Consider the following 19,635-nt stretch of genomic DNA (forward strand, 5'->3'; position numbering starts at 1 on the left):
ACCCTGTGACACAGGAAGTCATGGTTGAACAATTTCCTGTTCCTAGTCACCCAGGTGCACTAAAAATTTTAAAATATCTACAGTAAAATACTTAAAATATATTTTTCTCATATGAAATTATAGGGGTGCCAATAATTGTGCCACACATATATTTAACAAAGATTTTTTTTTATTTTTTTTATATAAACCTGTGTTGTGTTTTCTATTGTTTGATATCCATGAGAGCAGAGTATTTTTGTGTATTTTTTGAACAATAGATCAAAAGGTTAAAGAATAAAGACAAGTTTTCACAGGCTTCTTGACTCATAATTACCAAGAGTGCCAATATTAGTAGAGGGCACTGTATATCTTAGCAAATTTCTGAGAACCAAATATAAAAATCTAGTCAATTAACAATTTAGGGCTAGATTAAGATTGGAGCACTTGCTATTTATCGCTCCCACTCGTGAGTTAACTGTGCTAGAAGAAAGTTTTTTTGCGTGCTTTGGGTAGTGCACGTATTTCAAGTTGAAAGTAAAATGTTTTCACACAAGCGCTAACCCAAAGCGAGCAAATAAAAGTTAAAATATCCCAACTGCACTAACCTATTCCCCCATAGAAGTGAATGGAGCAAGAAAAGTGGGGAAAAAACTAACACCCTACTCGCACACAAACACCATCTCATTTTTATTTAAATGCGCTAACTTGATATGAAAATATTAATATTTCCCATTTTAATGTTCTTTACATAGCAGATTATGTTCTATTTATTCATACATACATATATATATATATATACATACACACACTGTGTATATATATATATACATACACACACTGTATATATATATACATACACACACTGTATATATATATATACATACACACACTGTATATATATATACATACACACACTGTATATATATATATATATATATACATACACACACTGTATATATATATATATACATACACACACTGTATATATATATATACATACACACACTGTATATATATATATATATATATATATATATATATATATATATATATATATATATATATATATATATATATGTATATGATTTTTTGGTAATACATATATATTTAAATTAATTAAAATTATGGTGGAGATATAAATCTGAGATGAAAATCCTCCATGTCTCAAAAGTAAATCAATACAAACATTTTTGAATAACAAATTGGCACATCCAGGCAAGTTCCCCGAAAATTTTGTGTATATATATATATATATATATATATATATATATATTTATAAATACTAAGAACATATTCCCCTACGTGAAGTACATTGGAATGAGAAATATTTACAGTAAATACACAGTTTAACACTCTGTTAAATATAAATATTGCATAAATATGAGTGTAATTTTACTTTTAAATGTATTTTTTGTCTCACATAACAGATAACCAGAGCTCTGAGGTCCCGGTAATCATTCTAGCATAAATTGCGATTGCACTCACGCATTTGCATTTTCTTTCAACGTGTAATACGAGCACTCCTTCTGACGCGTGCAAATAGCCACCATATCACTCGCGCAAAACAGTTAGACCACTCATAATCTGGCCCTTAGTGTGCTCCAAAGAATGTACACATCTGTTGGAGGTCTTTTTTGGCATAAGCCAACTAAGCCTGTGCCTTAATATATAGGAGGGCAGCAAAGGGTTAATTTTTTTTACATAATGCTTTCCCACTCATATGACAACCAAATGTTTAATTTATTATTATATTTTTGTTATTATTTTATTTAAATTATATTACAAATAGATTATTCCTTCTTATCTAGTGGGTGTGCATTAGACATGTGCGTTTGGTGATTCATTTCTCAAACGAATGCCAAATATGGCACAGGTAGCGGCATTAGTTTCACATTGGCGCTTATTTATTTGTGTGAAAATTCAACACACAAAGATCTGTGTAATTCCAGATCTTTGTGTGTTGGACTTTCACAAGTATAAATCTGGTGGCAAATAGAGCTGAATGCTGCTACCCCCGGCCATATTCAGCATTCAGTTGAGAAACTAATTGCCAAATGCACATCTCTAATGTGCCTGACCCCTCCATGTGTCCCTGGCATCTGGTTGGGAGAAATATATAAGACAAATAAGCAATACAAAATATGAGAGTTGTGAGTGATACATAAGGAGAGAGAGGCAACATTGTCTCAGAAAAATTAAAGATGCATGAAAATAAAAACAAAACTTTATGATTCAAACAGAGCAAGTTGTCATATATTATCAGCTTCACTCTCTTGGTAGGTTCAGGAGCGTGGTACACATGCTGCAGGGTGTGCAGAGGGGAACGTGAATTGCAACCCTATACAGCACACAAACAGTGATCATGAAAAGCACCATTCATGTTCCTCCCTGCAGCATGTGTAACTCATAAGTTTCCAGGAAAACATGGCTGAAGTGGCTACCCTAGTGCCTGAGTGTTGAGAACTATATGCCAGTAGTGTTTGCAAACACTACTGCCCTCTAGTGCTCAACAGTGTATAACAATACAGGTGACCCTCGTTTTACAAAGGTTCAATTTACACCGTTTCAGAATAACAACCTTTTTTCCAGTCATGTGACTGCTATTGAAAAGCATTGAGAAGCAGTGCATTTATTAAAATAGCCAGTAGGTGGAGCTGTCCTCTTGTGTTGCAGCAAAACCAAGCAAGCTGAAATTAATCAGTTTAACCAGACCTGAGCTATCCAGCAGATTTCAAAGGAACAAGATCTTCCTGTCTATAAATCAGTCCAGATTGGAATGCATAGAAAGAACTGTTTGCAGAAAAATGCAAGTGAAGTCTGTGTTGTGTGATTATTTTATTAGGTTTATAATGCTGTTTAGCAAATGTTTTTGTTCATTTAACTTAGTTTAATTATATATTCTGTGTTGTGTGATTATTTTATTAGGTTTATAATGCTGTTTAGCATTTAAAGTCTTCATTTTAAAGCTTTAAAATTAATGTATTAGGTGTTACTTATAACAATTTTGAGAGGGGCCTGGAAACTATCTCCCTCACTTCCCATTGACTTACATTATAAACTGGGTTTCAATTTACAACGGTTTCGATTTACAACCATTCCTTCTGGAACCTAACCCCGGCGTAAACCGAGGGCTACCTGTATTAAAAAAAAAAACAATACAAACACTGCTGGCATATAGTGCTAGCGACACGCGCACACTCCTGATAGATTTCCCAGTGCCACATCAGCCATGTTTTTTTGCTTCTGGACAACACTATTCATGTTCCCCTCTACACACCCTGCACTAAGGGTTGCTACCTCAATCATGTTTTCCTGGACACTTATGAGTTACACATGCTGCAGGGTGTGCAGGAGGGATCATGCATTGTGTTTCTGGACAGCACCATTCATATTCCTCCCTGAACAACCTGCAGCATGAGTAACTCATAAGTATCCAGGAAACCATGGCTGAAGTGACAACCCTACCTGCACTGTGTGTAACTCTTACCTGTCCAGGAAAATATGGCCAAGGTGGCAACCTTAGCTCCTGAGCCTATCTAGATAAAGAATTCCAAAAGAACAAACTACATTTGGTAATAGAAGTCAATTGGGTTTTGCTCTTTCTGAATCATGAAAGTTCAATTTTGACTGTCATGTTCCTTTAATTAAGAATCCTTTAAAATCTCTCCAGTCTTACAGGCTTATATGGTATTTTCTGCTTTTAGTTAACCAGCTGCATAGGGAAAAAAAATAATAATGGATAAAAATGATTTTTAGTGATTTTTACTGTGTAATAACAAGTTAGACCTAAAGAAAATAAAGGTAACATTGCTAAGAATAGTAATATCAGAAGTCTGTATTTATAATAAAATGCATTTTTTTAAATAATTGTATTTAAATATAATGTTTTGCTTTTAATGAAATAAAGTTATATCTAATTACAAAAAATTTGTTTGTGGAATAATATATATACTTTTACATTAGCAATATGTTTGTTTAAAACTTTATTTCAGCATTGTCCCAGGTCATTGCTCTGAAAGAAAAAGATCTAAAAGGAGGTGCTGTTAACTATGCTATGAGTTTGGAATGTTCTGAAATATAGTAGAATCTGCTACAGGTGAGGTACTGTGGGCTATAAATCTGTTTGCTTAAGAGACATCTGGGAGGAGTCTACCGTATTTTAAAAAAATGGTTGCCAAATATTATTTCTTAAAGGGACAGTCTACACCAGAACTTTTATTGTTTTAAAAGATAGATAATCCCTTTATTACCCATTCCCCAGTTTTGCATAACCAACACAGTTATATTAATATACTTTATACCTCTGTGATTACCTTGTACCTAAGCCTCTGCAAACTGGCTCCTTATTTCAGTTCTTTTGACAGATTTGCATTTTAGCAAATCTGTGCTGACTCCTAGGTAACTCTATGTGCGTGAGCACAATGCTGTCTATATGACACGCATGAACTAATGCCCTCTAGTGATGAAAAGCTGTCAAAATGCATTCAGATAAGAGGCAGCCTTCAAGGTATACGAAATTAGCATATGAACCTCCTAGGTTTACCTTTCAATTAAGAATACCAAGAAAACAAATCATTAAAGTTTATTTTAAACTAGACTGTCCCTTTAATATTAACTTACAACTGTGGCTTTAATGGTAATTCCTTATACCTGCAAAATCACAGTTAGCCTAACACTGGCTCAGTCACTGTGAGTATATAACAAAAGCACAGACAAGCAGTGCACAACACACACCTTTTACAGTTACAAAACCTCAGGGGAGCTTAGCTTCTGGTAATTATTGTTATTGCTGCTTTGGAATCTGATGAACAGCTGAGTCTTATTAAAGCAAATTGATAAAAGCTAAGGACAACCGCCTGCACAGATTATACCAGCAGGCTGTGTGACCATAAAGCCTTGCAGTGAGTATTTTAGCCAGAACTTGTTACTAACCCATTTGCAGAAAAGTAATCAGATTTTGCAGTTTGGCACAATTTGTTCTGTGTTTTTTTTTTCTTCTTCTGTACAGTCACTTTATTGCTATACATCACTGCTCTGGTGTGAGATAGCAGCTCTGTTATTTTGCAGAGTTTTTGCTACTTACAATTTTACCACTGTTTCTATCAGATGAGCTGTCTGCTTCTGAGCAGCTATGTCCATACCCATGCAGGTACCTTCAGCTATGCCAGTGCGAGTTCCAGCAATACAGGTGCCCCAAGCAGTGCCACTACCTTCACCTGGTGCGTATAGCTCCTTTATAAGTGTTCACCCAGTCAAATAAAAATGTATCTCGCACTGTAAATAAACTATATCATACTTGTCTATTACTGAAATTCCCCAGCCAAAAACTAACTTATTTCTGCTGCTAATTGAAACAAACCACACCATTTAGAATGCCATAGCTTTACAATATAAGAACGTATCACTCTCAGGATAGGTTTAAAGGGACAGTCTACACCAAAAAATGTCTTATTTAAAAAGATAGATAATCCCTTTATTACCCATTCCCTGTTTTTGCATAACCAACATTGTTCTATTAAAGGGACATGAAACCCACATTTTTTTCTTTCATGATTTTGAAAGAGAATGCAGTTTTAAACATCTTTCTAATTTACTTATATTATCTAATTTGTTTTATTCTCTTGATATTCTTTGCTGAAAAGCATATCTAGATATGCTCAGTAGCTGCTGATTGGTTGCTGCACATAGAAGCCTTGTGTGATTGGTTCACCATGTGCATTGCTTTTTCTTCAACTAAGGATATCTAAAAAAATAAGCAAAATAAATAATAGAAGTAAATTGTAATGTTTAAATTTCTATTCTCTATCTGAATCATGAAAGAAAGATTTTGGGTTTATTTGCCCTTTAATTTATGTTTTACCTCTGTGATTACCTTGTATCTATGCCTCTGCAGACAGCCTCCTTATCTAAGTGCTTTTGACAGACATGCAGTGTAGTCAATCAGTGACTCCTAAATAACTTCACGGGAGTGAGCACAATGTTATCTATATGACACACATGAACTAACACTGTCTAACTGAAAAACTTTCAAAATGCTAAGAGGCGATTTTCAACGATTTAGAAATCAGTTTGAGCCTAGCTAGGTTTAGCTTTTCAAAAATACCACTAAGGGAACAAAGCAAATTTGATGATAAAAGTAAATTGGAATGTTGTTTAAAATTGCATGCCCTATCTGAATCATGAAAGTTTAGTTTTGACTTTACTGTCCCTTTTAACGTTACATGATTAAGAGAGAGCATGCAATGTTAAAGGGACAGTAAACATAGGTAATGCTACATAATTCTGCAGTATGTGGTCAGACTCAGCTAGCTCCTAGCAGTGCATAGCTACTCCTGGTAATAGAGCATACATTTGTACGTATTTGATCTTTTAATTTCATGTCCCTTTGAGTATATGGTGATCATAAGTGCATTTGTCTCCTCTACCTCTCCTGGAGAACTAGTCTACCAATCTGCTATTTATAGTTCTTCAAATTGCTTTTGAATGGTTGTTTCAAAACTCTTCTCCTGGTCTCTTGTTCTAGCATTCCACTAAAAAAAAAAAAAAAAAAAAACATACTGACCTTCATTAAATTTTACTTTCAGAATTTCAGTTTTTATCCCATTACTCTTCTATTAAAGGGATAGTATAGTCAAAATTAAACTTTCATGATTCAGATAGAGCATGCAACTTTCTAATTTACTCCTATTATAAGTTTTCTTTGTTCTCTTGGTATCTTTATTTTAAAAAGCTGGAATATAAGTTGAGAAGCCGGCCCATTTTTGGTTCAGCACCTAGGTAGCGCTTGCTGATTGGTGTCTAAATGTAGCCATCCAATCAGCAAGCACTACCCAGGTGCTGAACCAAAAATGGGCTGGCTCCTAAGGTTACTTTCCAGCTTTTTTAAATAAAGATACCAAGAGAATGAAGAAAATTTGATAATAGGAGTAAATTAGATAGTTATTTAAAAATGGCATGTTCTATCTGAATCATGAACATTTATTTTTGACTAGACTATCTCTTTAATGTTGTCCCTGCCCATATAACTATCCAGTCTGTGTCTAATATAGATGCTTCAAATGCCTTCTACACTCCACTGTTACTCAAAGATCTCCACAACCATAAACTGTCAATGTCAAATACTTATTACTGACCTGTGTTTTAGCTACTCTGTTCCAAAGATGCTTTGCACAATAACTCTCTGCCCAGATCTGTTATGTTATTCAGTCAATAGTGTCCTGCACTCCTCAAAGCTCCGGTTCAGGTACAGGCCTCACTAGCATGATTTCCTACACCCATTGTTGCTGTGATACAGGAGCTAACTGAATCTTATTATGTCACCAACATTCTCCACCCCTTTGCTCTTGTGTTACAGACTCTTCTCACTTTGCTGCTGTAACAAGGACCCTACGCCATTCTAACTTTGCTGCTTTTGCTGAAACCCACTGATGTGTTCACACGCTACACCTCTTTGGCGCTGTTCTCCTATCATTATGTTAGAGAAGCTTCCACTCATCTCACCACTGTCATGTTATAGGGCCCACTCCTTTACCATAATGTCACAAGAACTTTTTCCCTTCCTTAACATTGTTTAGGATTTACTAACCTCCCTGTCACTGTTACAGGGGCGTTTCCATAAAGCCACTTTTTTTTTTTTTTTTTTTTGAGACATTCCAGTTCCTTTGCCTCCCTCTCAGTCCCCTAATAACTGGGTTAAACGAACACCCGCTCTTTGTGTCCCAAGAAGGACCCCAACATTTCATTATCCCCTCAATGTCCTGAGCCCATTAAAGGATAGATATGTAGCAGGATTAGGCTTGTCTCTGCAGTGTGCATTTCCAATTCTCAGAACTAGAAAACTAAAAATGTTCAAATCTAGAGTAAACCAGAACAAAATGAAGTATATTGTTTAGTTTTTCTACTATGCATACTTAAAATAATATTCTACAATCCCATGTGGTGGTTTTATTTTCTCTCTCCAAACTTTATCAAACTTTTATTTTACCAAGTTTAGCGTTGTAAAGTGGGGATGCTAAAACAGTGGATTTTTTTTTTTTTTCTACAAAAATGGAGACCTTAAATGCAAAACCAGACTAAACTTTCAAATAACAGGTAGCAGTAGACATCATGTGGTTAATGAAAATGAGTATTAAATCATCTAGAAACACTGAGGTCAGACATTTCTGTGGATTCCTGTACGTTTACACCTTGTACTTTGTCTAACACAGATCTTCCTTGCTGTGATATTTACTTGCGGCTTGTGCCCATTACACTCTTACAGAACCGTCACACTACATATAATCTAATCTCTCTCAGCAGTGGTAACACAGCCCCAGTCACAAGTTGTTGTTAATGTGCAAAATGCACATCCAGTTCCCTTCAGCAATCCATACCCTTTTCCAGGACCTGTGGATATTGGACCCATCAGCTGGTCAACTGGTCTCATGAGCTGTTTTGACGACATTCCAGTTTGTAAGTAAAGAATTTGCTGCTATGTTTTATCCTCCTTTTAGTCACATAAAATGTAGTGGCTGACTTTTAATAGTTAAAGGGACAGGAAACCCCAAAATTTTCTTTCATATATCAGAACATACAATTATAAAATGTTCTTCATTCTCTTGTTATCCTTTGCTGAACACATCTAGTTAGCCAATCGTAAAAGACAAAATGCGTGCATGCACCAATTAGCAGCAGCTTCCACTAGTGTAGGATATGTGCATATTCTTTTTCAACAAGGGATGCCAAGAGAACAAAGCACATTTGAAAATAGAAGTGAATGTAAAAAAGTGTCGTAAAATTACATGCTCTATCTGAATCCTGCAAATTTAATTTGCACTTTCCTAACCCTTTAAAAACAATACTAACACATACACACAAATGTGCTGTAGGCCAAAGGCTCTCCAGTATCAGAACGTGGGCATTTCTTTCCCTTCATTATGATGTATTTAATTTGTTGGTGCTGCAGAATGTTGTTGTTGTTCTACAATTTAATATTAGTCATGATCAGATTTTCTATCATGAAAATAAATTGGTTTTAAGTCATTTTGTATATATGCAAAGGATATAAAAGGAATTTGATTTGGAGGGACAGTGTATCCTAAATTTCTCCTCTTTAATTTGTTCCCAGAGATCCATTTTACCTGCTGGTGTATTAAATTATTTACTAACAGCTCCATTTTATATTGGTATTTGAACAAGCTGATTTTGCCTGTGGTATCCCTATTTATACTGACAGTGTATTTACCTAAGTTTTGGCTATAGAAAAGCTGTGTAAACATATCCAGCAGAAGAAATGACTCCTAAGTATACATCCCTGCCTTTCAACAAAAGATAACTAAAAATGTTATAATAGAAGTATATAAGAAAGCTGTTTAAAATTGCATGCTCTCTGAGTGATGAAATAAACATTTTTGGGTTTCATATCCCTTTAATAACAGATATATTCTATGGAATCTAACTATGCAGTCAATGTTACTACTAATTTCCTGTTCATGCTCTTAGGGTAATAGAGCTACGGTTTTATATACACACAATGCTTTACTCTTCTTTAGTAACATCTCCCTTACACCTGTATTTCAGCTGTGGGCTATAATCTATTTGAAATATTAAAGGGACACTCAAGTCAAAATGAAACGTATATTATTCAGATAGAGAATGCAATTTTAAACAACTTTTCAATTTACTTCCATTTTTAAATTTTTTTTTTTTTTTTTTAAATTTAAACTTTTTGCGTCACCAGCTCCTACTGAGGATTTGCAAGAATTCACAGAATAAGCTATATATGCATTTGTGATTGGCTGTCACATGGTATATGTAGTATGCATTTGTGATTGGCTGATGGCTGTCACATGGTACAGGGGGAGTGGAAATAGACATAACTTTTAAAATTGTCAGGAAAAAAAATCTACTATTCATTTGAAGTTCAGACCAAGTGCCTATTGCAATCGTCTTATATTGAATTTGTTGATTATGCAAATCTGTGTTGACTGGTCCTTTAACTAGGAGATAGACTGCCCAGCTGTCAAATGACTAACCAATGGTGCAGACAGAGGAGTTTATGTCCAATATTAGATTTCCGTCTTGCCACGTGGGATATTTGCAAATGTAGCATGCATAGATCCATTAGTAATAAGTCTTGCCAATTCTAATGAATAAGTTGTTGAACGCAGAAGCAGATGTAGGAAGCAGCCATACCGTGATTTCCAGTTACTTTTCCTTTGAAAATAAGTTATATGTTAACCTGTTTAGTGTGTTCTAATTAAAGGGTAGCTTTTATCTTAAATACAAGAACTAGCAAGAAATGTATTATATTTGCAATGTCCCTTGTGGGATTGTTTTAAGTGAATAGACAAAATTCTAGTATTCCACATAAAGACCTCTCTGAACCTGTGGCTAATAGTTTTGACTGCTGTTGATATCTCCCCAGATAAGATATCAAATAATTGATCATATCCTATAGCTGAGATGTGGGAATGACAGGGAGAACTATTGAGAAAAAAAAAAAATTCTTGTGGATACATAAAATGAGTTCCTTTTATGCAAAGGACATGAGTAGGGAGTTAGAACGGACCCTCTTTCTTTAAACTTGCAATATGTTCGTGTGTGTATATAATATGTGCACATTGGTTCTTTTGTTGGATGTACTGCAACACTTATTACAACCACTAAGCTATCACTATATTGAGATTTTGTGGAATAATAGTTGTGAATGGATTCATCCTGGTTTAAGTTGCTATTTAAATATGGTGCACGTGTATTTTGCACTATATTTAGTACATGGCAAGGGCTTTTATCCCAATATGTAGTCTCCATTTATCTACTAAAATATAGGGTTATCAGCATAACAGTGCTCATCTCATTAAGTCTATGTAAACATTTTATTACATGTAGTTCAGTTTACATATAGCATGTAGGCCTTAAATGGATGTTATACACTAGATTTTTCATTGCATAAATGTTCCGTAGATCCATTTATATAAGCGATTCAGTTTTTTGTGTTTTTTTTTTTTTTGTTTTTTTTGTTTTTTTTTTTAGTTTTGCTTATTTTTAAATAACATTGCACTGATTTTCAGACTCCTAACCAAGCTCCAACGTTTTAGAAGTAGACTGTTGTCTACCTACTCCAGGTTGCTCCTGTTTGTGTAAAGGGTCTTTTCATATGGAGGGGAGTGTCTGCTCTTTTTGCTTTGCACCCACTTTCAGTGGGTGTTCCAACTAACCTTTTCAACAGAGATAAACTAGGAGCTTAAAAAAAACAACTTAATTTTGAAAGGTTTTATATTGGATTTTTATATCGGTGTCGGTTACATGCAGTTATATTAAAAATGGTGTATATTGTCCCTTTTAAAGGGCATTAAACTAAATAAAAGCTAAATAATATTTTCAAATAAGATTAGTCTAAGAATAACATGTAGATGTAATTAGCTGTTTAGGTATTGACAATTACACAGTATTGTAAACATTTTAGTGTCCATAAAACAAGGGGAACTGCCATGTTGTAACACAGCAGAGAAGGTAACCTATTAGACCGTTATAAATAGGTTGCTAGAGTGTGCAGCCAATGGCTGTGTGGAATAAAAGAGTTGTGCATTTCTATTTCTAACAGGAACTGTAAAGCTTACAATTTCAGAATGGAACTATAGCAAAAGGGGCAAAATAATAAAGTATATTGCAGAGTTTTTCTATATACAGTTTTATTTTTTATATTACTATCTCAAATGGTTTAATGTCCCTTTAAGTGAAATGGTGAGTGGGAAGCATGTCATGTGACTATATAAGCTAGACAATTTTCTCAATACCTATTTTGCTCTCTTTCAAATTAAAGGGACAGTCTACACCAGAATTTTTATTGTTTTAAAAGATAGACATTCCCTTTATTACCCATTTCTCAGTTTTGCATAACCAACATAGTTGTTATAATATACTTTTAACCTCTGTGATTATCTTGTATCTAAGCCTCTGCAAACTGCCCCTTTTTTCAGTTCTTTTGACAGACTTGCAGTCTAGCCAATCCGTGCCTGCTCCCAGATAACTTCTCGTGCACGAGCACAGTGTTATCTATACACAAAATGACTTTAAAACCAATTTTATTTTCATGATAGAAAATCTGATCATGACTAATATTACATTTTAGCTTTTAGATCAACAACATTCTGCAGCACCAAATTAAATACATCATAATGAAGGGAAAGAAATGCCCACGTTCTGACACCAGCACATTTGTGTGTATGTATTAGTTTTGTTTTTAAAGGGTTAGGAAAGTCCAAACTAAACTTGCAGGATTCAGATAGAGCATGACACACTTTTTTTTTTTTTTTTTTTTTCACTTCTATTTTCAAATGTTCTTTTGTTTACTTGGCATCCCTTGTTGTAAAAGAATACGCACATATCCTATACTAGTGGGAGCTGCTGCTAATTGGTGCATGCACACATTTTGTCTTTTGTGATTGGCTGACTAGATGTGTTCATCTTGCTGCCAGTGGAATAATACTGTTCCTTCAGCAAAGGATACCAAGAGAACGAAGCAAATTTGATAATGGCAGTAAATTGGAAAGTTCTTTAAAATTGTATGTTCTATGAAAATCATAAGGCTGTTTTTAAAGGATATTAAAGTGCTAAAAAAAACACACACACACACACTTTGCATTACATTTTATGATTCAGATAGAGCATGCGGTTTTAAGACACTTTCATTAACACATTTTGTACAGTCTTTTTATACGCAGACTTTCTGGGGAACAAGATCCTACTGAGCATGTGCACAAGCTCACACGGTATACGTATACTAGTCTGTGATTGTCTGTCACATGATAGAGGGGGAGGGAAAAATTGAGAAAAGATAGTTTTGTCAGGGGGAAAAACTACTGCTTATTTGAAATTCTGAGTATTATTATTACTTTGTCTTTTAATGATGTACTTGTTAATTATGCAAATCTACTGCATTGAGTGGTCCTTTGAACTGTTATAGCATTTAATTAAAGGGACATAATAGTCAAAACTGAAATGCACATGGATCTATATATAAAACATGCTTCTAATAAAATGTATAACTATTGCATTGATAGCTTTTAAAGTGCATGTAAAATACACCTCTTGCATACTCATTCAAATACTACATCTACTTAGAGTTGGCAGTGACATTTAATCACCAGATGATGTGATGGAATATATGCTCTTGGGCAGATACTGTACTCTGTGTATGGTAAAAGCTATCAATAACTCAAGTACATGTGTACTGCAAAAATGCATCCAATAAAAACTAAAATGCTTTTAAACTTTGAGATTTGTCTCTTATGTAGTTATTTAGTCTCCTTTTTAGCTACCCACTAGTCATGAGGTAAAATTGTTGGTGCTTGATGAGATAATCCTTGGAGTTGTGTTTAATCAGTATCTTGCTTTTCTTTCCTAGGCCTGTTGGGCACTTTTTGCCCCTTTGTTTTACCTTGCTACTTGTCTTCACTCTACGGAGAGGTGTGCTGCCTCGGTTTCCTGCCTGGTGCCATGTTTGCAATGCGCACTGGTATGCGTGAGCGTTACAGGATCCCAGTGAGTCTTGTTTAGTACCCTGTATACATCTTTTATTTATACTTACTATATACCAACGGAAGAACATATCATTAGTTTATAAAGCTGAATTTAATAAAAGTTCTATATATGTAATTATCACAAGGGGAAGTACTAATGGGCCAGATTACAAGTTAAGCACATAAATGCAAGGTATAAACCTCGCTGGCGCACAATCCAGTTTGCATTTTTGACTTGGCATTACAAGTCCAATGCACAATAACAAGTGATATATTTGATTTTTCAAGTGTTTTAGAGAGAAAGTAGTATTTTGGATTGTGCGTGAAAACGACCCTTAACTGACTGGTGATAACAACAACAACAATGAACGCACTACTAGTGCTTCCTATTAACCTCTTAAGGACATATGACGGAATTTTTCAGTCATAAAACAATTGAGCAAACTGAAAGCTGTGTCCTTAAAGGGTAAAAAAAAAAAAAGTGTAAGGTGCATTAAAAATAGTTTAAACAAAAACTTTTAATACCCAACCATGCCATGATCCCTATATTGTTTTTGCCCAAGACTAACTAACACTTGTGTATTATCAGTTACGTGTGACTTGTAATCTGGTCTAATCAGTCATGAATATTGTATTTGTGGCTAAAGTGAATTTATACTGCAAGGCTAATGGCTCATGTTAATACATTTTTAGTTGCAGAATTACCATCCTCCCCAAATAGAAGTATTGCCTTGGATGGGTGTGTCCAAATAGCAGATCAATCTACCAGTACTTACTAGTATATCACAAATTTTTTATTTCCCATTTTGCTCACAACCAGTAGTGAAAATATAAAACATTTGTTAATACAGAAGTATATTCTTCTCCAACAGCAAAAATACAAAACAAGAAAATAATTTGTAGTGTAACTTCTGCACAAGTAAACATAATGCTAGCACAAAGATCCCACCTCGCCCTAAATTCTGAGCACCCCTGTTCCATTGTGGGAAGCTATGTGATTTTATTTTTGTTGTAAAACAATTAGACCATAACCTACAGTTCTGGATTATCTGTAGTTCAGAACATTATCAGCAGGTGCCTATAAGAGCAAATGTACATTGATACTGATATTTAGTTAAGTTTAAACCACTTTCACCATATTTTTTATTGCTGATCTTCCATATGGATAACACATTTTTTCAGTACAATATCTCTAAGGAATTTTCATTTTTACACTAAGCATATGAAATCTAGAGGGTCATGTTGACTCCTTAAATAAGAGACTATTTTTATATCAGTGAGTATTGCTTTATTTTTATTTTTTTAGCAGAGCAGCTTTGTTGCCTATTTTTTGATACAAGTATATCCAAATATGTAGATTGTAATTTTACCCACCGAAGTTTAAAAAGTAAATTTTTGTTTAATGCAGTATCTCATAGGTGCATGGATTTGATTAGCACCTAGTTCCAAAGCTCATAACTTATGGCAGATAAAATGTATAAATATAGTCTGTCTTTATATTATCTAAGTAAGCTGTGTCCCAATATTAATCCTACTTGTGAATAAAACCTAACCTATTGTCGCAATAAAATGATTAATTGTAGGATTCTCAATTTTGTATAGCTCCAAGGGAGTATATTTATCAATATAAAGTTTCTTTGAGTAATTGGTTTTTATATCATTGCTTGATTTATAATCTAAATATGATACTTTTACAGGTATAAACAGCCAAATTTGAAATTCAAAAAAATTAAGAATTTCTCTGAAAACCAGACAAAGGGGTTTTTAATTTTATATATATATATATATATATATATATATATATATATATATATATATATATATATATATATATATATATATATATATATATATATATATATATATATATATATACTCTATCAATTTATTTAAAACTATGAAGGTATTAGGTAGAGATAATTAGTTTGGATTTAATGCTAGCTATTACAGATTGCTGTGTAATCTAATATTGCCAATTCGTGAAATACTGAAAATGTAATGCCCAATTATTGGTGATCTGAAATAGTTGGCATTAAATGCAAATTAATATGTATTTTTATGTAAAATAATTCAGCAGTGGTATAAAAACAAATTATTCCACCCAAGACTTTAGATATCTACCCTTCCCAAACGATAAGACAGCATCCAAATCTTGTCAGTTGTGGAGACTAGCTGTTTTTACAACTGAGCAAAACTGGCCTTTTCAAGACCATTTGGAATAATTATATTATGTTGAGCACATATAATACACTCTGAAATGATCACAGATGCCTTTTTTAGATGTTTCTAGGAATATATGGTCTACCTACAGACTAGTGATGAATATAGGCTTAATGGATTTAGAGGGTGGAAAGAGATCTATTTATATGTAATATCTTGTGCATCTGAGATGTTCAGGAAATGAGAGAAAATCAAAATATAACATTTAGAAATACCGTTTAGCAATTACACCCTTTAAATGTTTTTCATACTTACTGTATTTTTACAATCCTGAAAAATGTAATTATATTTTTAAATGAGATTTCTCTTGGCAATCTCATCTTTGTGATGAGGATTTGCTTTTCTGTTCCAAAAATTGTGTTTTTAAAAAATTGGAATCTACAATAATTAAAACCTAGTGTTGGCACAATGGCATGTAGCAATCTGACAAAGACCAACCTTGTTTTTAACTTCTGGTGATATTTTTTTTTAAACCTTGTAACCTATTGTTTTCATGATTTTAGAGTATGAACTGTCAGAATCACGATACAGATGACCTAAGATGCAGCCACTTTCTTCTTTTGTAAACTTAATTTCCGGTTGTTGTTGTTCTTCAAATGGCCAAACTAGAAAATTAAAGTTTTTCTCAATGATTAGGGGGAAAAAATAGTTAAAAAAAAAATAAATTAAAGTTTTTAAAAACTGTGCAAAAATGTGGACAACAAACTGTCCTTTAAAAAAAAAAAAAAAAAAAATATTGGTCACAGAATATACTATTTAATTCAAAGAGTATTAAAAACTGCATAGATCTAACTTAAGAAAAAAGTTTCACTACATGTTTAAACCTGGAAGGTGACACTTCTTGATATATTTAAATCCTCAAAAGTGCTTGTCTTAGTATTTATTTTAATAAATTGGCCTGTTTTCTGACTTGATCTTGCTGCTGTATTTAAAGGGACACTAAACTTTTTTTTTTTTTTTTTTTTTTATTTAATGATTCAGAGCATGTAACTTTTTAATTTACTCCTATTATCAAAATTTTCTTCGCTCTCTTGCTATCTTTATATAAAAAGCAGGAATTTAAAGCTTAGGAGCCAGCTCTTTTTAGGATCAGAACCCTGGATAGCGCTTGCTTATTGGTGGCTACTTTTTAGGAAAATAATAAGCAAGCATAACCCAGGTTCTCAACCAAGAATCTCCTCCTCTTTACATTCCTGCTTTTTAAATAAAGATAGCAAGAGAACAAAGAAAATTGATACTAGGAGTTTATTAGAAAGTTGCTTAAAATTGCATGTTCTATCTGAATCATTAAAAAGAAAATGTAGGTTTAGTATCCTTTTTAAATATTTTATCACTAGAATTGAGTGTGGTAACTGACCCAAACTTGCAATTAGCTTTTTATATGCTGAAAGTGGATTTAATTGGATAATTATCAAGGTATAGCCTTGCATGTACCTAATAACTTGTAATACTTTTATTTTTCCTTCATACAGGGAAATCTTCTCAATGACTATTGCGCCATCTGCTGTTGTTCCTCTTGCTCCCTTTGTCAGATGGTTCGGGAAGTAAAAAACCGTAATCACACTGGGCTCCCCGAATCACAGGCACATTTCCATCTACATGTTAATAGAAACAGGAAGTGACTGAACCACTGTGATGTATATATTTAATAAAAGTTGTTTTTTGTAGACTGAGTCTTTCATTTAATGACACGATCAAATTGTGCAGTCTCTTTGTATGCACATTTTCTTAATCTGAATCATGAATGTTTCATTTGACCTGACCAGCCACTACTGATAGAGGGGGAAGTCCAATTCAATTTAGAAATTTGTCATAAAAAAAATCTACTGCTAATTTAAAATTCTATTGCTTTTAATGATTCTTTCAAGGGACTCTAAACCCATTGTTTTTTTTCTTTATTATTCAGATAGAGCATACAATTTACTTTTACCATTATCTAATTTGCTTCAATATTTAGGTATCCTTTTTTGAAAAGCATTTCTAGGTAGGCTCAGCACCTGGGTGCAATTTGCTGATTGGTGGATGGCTACACATTTTATATGTGCAGCCACCAATCAGCTAATTAGAAATAAATTGGAAAGTTGTTTAAAATGTATATGCTCTATCTGAATCATGAAAAACATTTTTTTAGGTTTCATATCCCTTTTAACTACTGACTTTATAACTGGTTAAATTGTTTCTTTAAACAAAAATGTTTTACAGCTGAGTTATTGAATTATTGTATAGGTAATTCGCACAGCTAGGCCAGTATGGAGGATTCTAATCTTGCGTGTTTCTCTATCAAAACGTAAATGAATATTTCTTTAGTTAGAGAAAGTTAGACAGAAATAGTGAAATTCAGAGAATGAAAGGGATGAAAGACCAATAGAAATTACTAAACCAAAAATATAGGCTATACTCTGGTTCACATCTCTAAACAATATTTATTGGTGAACAACCTACATCCCTTGGGAGATGGAAAGAAATCCACCCTGTCCATGATCTATTTTTAAGTGAGACTCTTTGGACATGCCCCTCCATTTTTAGTGAATATACAATAAATCCAGTATGGCTAGAACATGAGCGAGATTGGTAAATGCTGGTTAGAGATCTGAGAAAAATATGGAAATACCTGTACTGGTTTTAATTCCTATCTTGGCTCATTCTAGACTACACCCACCAAAGAAGAAATTATATCCACTGCATCAAAAGTGGTGAAACATGAGGAAAAGCAAAAAACAAACATTGCAAACAGGTTTTACATGCAGTTATCATAAACTTTGTCAAACTTAGATTCTGAAGACTAACATGCCGTTTGTAATGGAAAGGTACTACTTCTTTCCAAAGGATTACAGGAAGCATCTGTCACCCAAGAGAGCTCTAGCCTGTGCCGTAACAGAAACAAACAAAAAGGTAATGAAGATATTGTACAACCAAGCTAGAAATATTAGTTCTATTTACAGAGTTAGACTAGTGTTTCTCAATTACAGTTCTCACAGCACGTTAAAGAAGCCAGATTTTCAGTATATCTTAACAACAACACAAGTAAAATTATCAGATGATGAGTAACCATGATTATTAACCTGCTCGTAATCCTGAAAATCTGGCCTGTTAGTGAGGCCTGGAATTGAGAAACCCTGCTATAGGACATGAACGAGAGTATCTTAATAACGTGATTTGCTTCTAATAGTATGTTTAATAGGGTTTACTCTTGCTCCAGTAATACTAGAGAACATTCAGTTGTACATAATTAAGTAGAATTGGTAAAGCCTTTTGACCTCAAACCTCCACTTCCTTCATTTTTGTTTTTTTCCTAATTATATTGGAGGTGGTTATTAAATATGTGCATTAAGATCCTTCCTGAGGATAAGAATGCAAAAGTGGTCGCTTGTGCTGTTCAGCACTTTTTGGAGCCATTACCCATTCCCCAGTTTTGCATAACCAAAACGGTTATATTAATATACTTTTTACCTCAGATTACCTTGTATCTAAGCCTCGGCAGACTGCCCCTTTTATTGCAGTTATTTTGGCAGGCTTGCATTTTAGCTAATTTGTGCCGACTTATAAATAACTCCACTGGAGTGAGCACAATGCTATGTATATGGCATGCATGAACCAACGCGCTCTAGCTGTAAATATCTTGAGATAAGAGGTGGCCTTCAAGGGCTTAGACATTAGCATATGAGCTTATCTAGGTTTAGCCTTCAACAAAGAATACCAAAGGTACAAGGCACATTTGATTATAAAAGTAAATTTTAAAGTTGCATCTGAATCATGAAAGTTTAATTTTGACTTGACTGTCCATTTATCTTTAAAGTGAAGATAACAGTGCATTATTCTTACTGGCTGATAGGGACCATTTCCACAGACATAAGTTAGTTTATTCCATTTGGGAACATCTATTTTTTTTTTTAAAGTCCCTTTTAACTAAACTGTAATAGTCAATGCTTTTATT

The sequence above is a fragment of the Bombina bombina genome, chromosome 8 (genome assembly GCF_027579735.1).
Source record: "Bombina bombina isolate aBomBom1 chromosome 8, aBomBom1.pri, whole genome shotgun sequence".
NCBI lineage: Eukaryota > Metazoa > Chordata > Amphibia > Anura > Bombinatoridae > Bombina > Bombina bombina.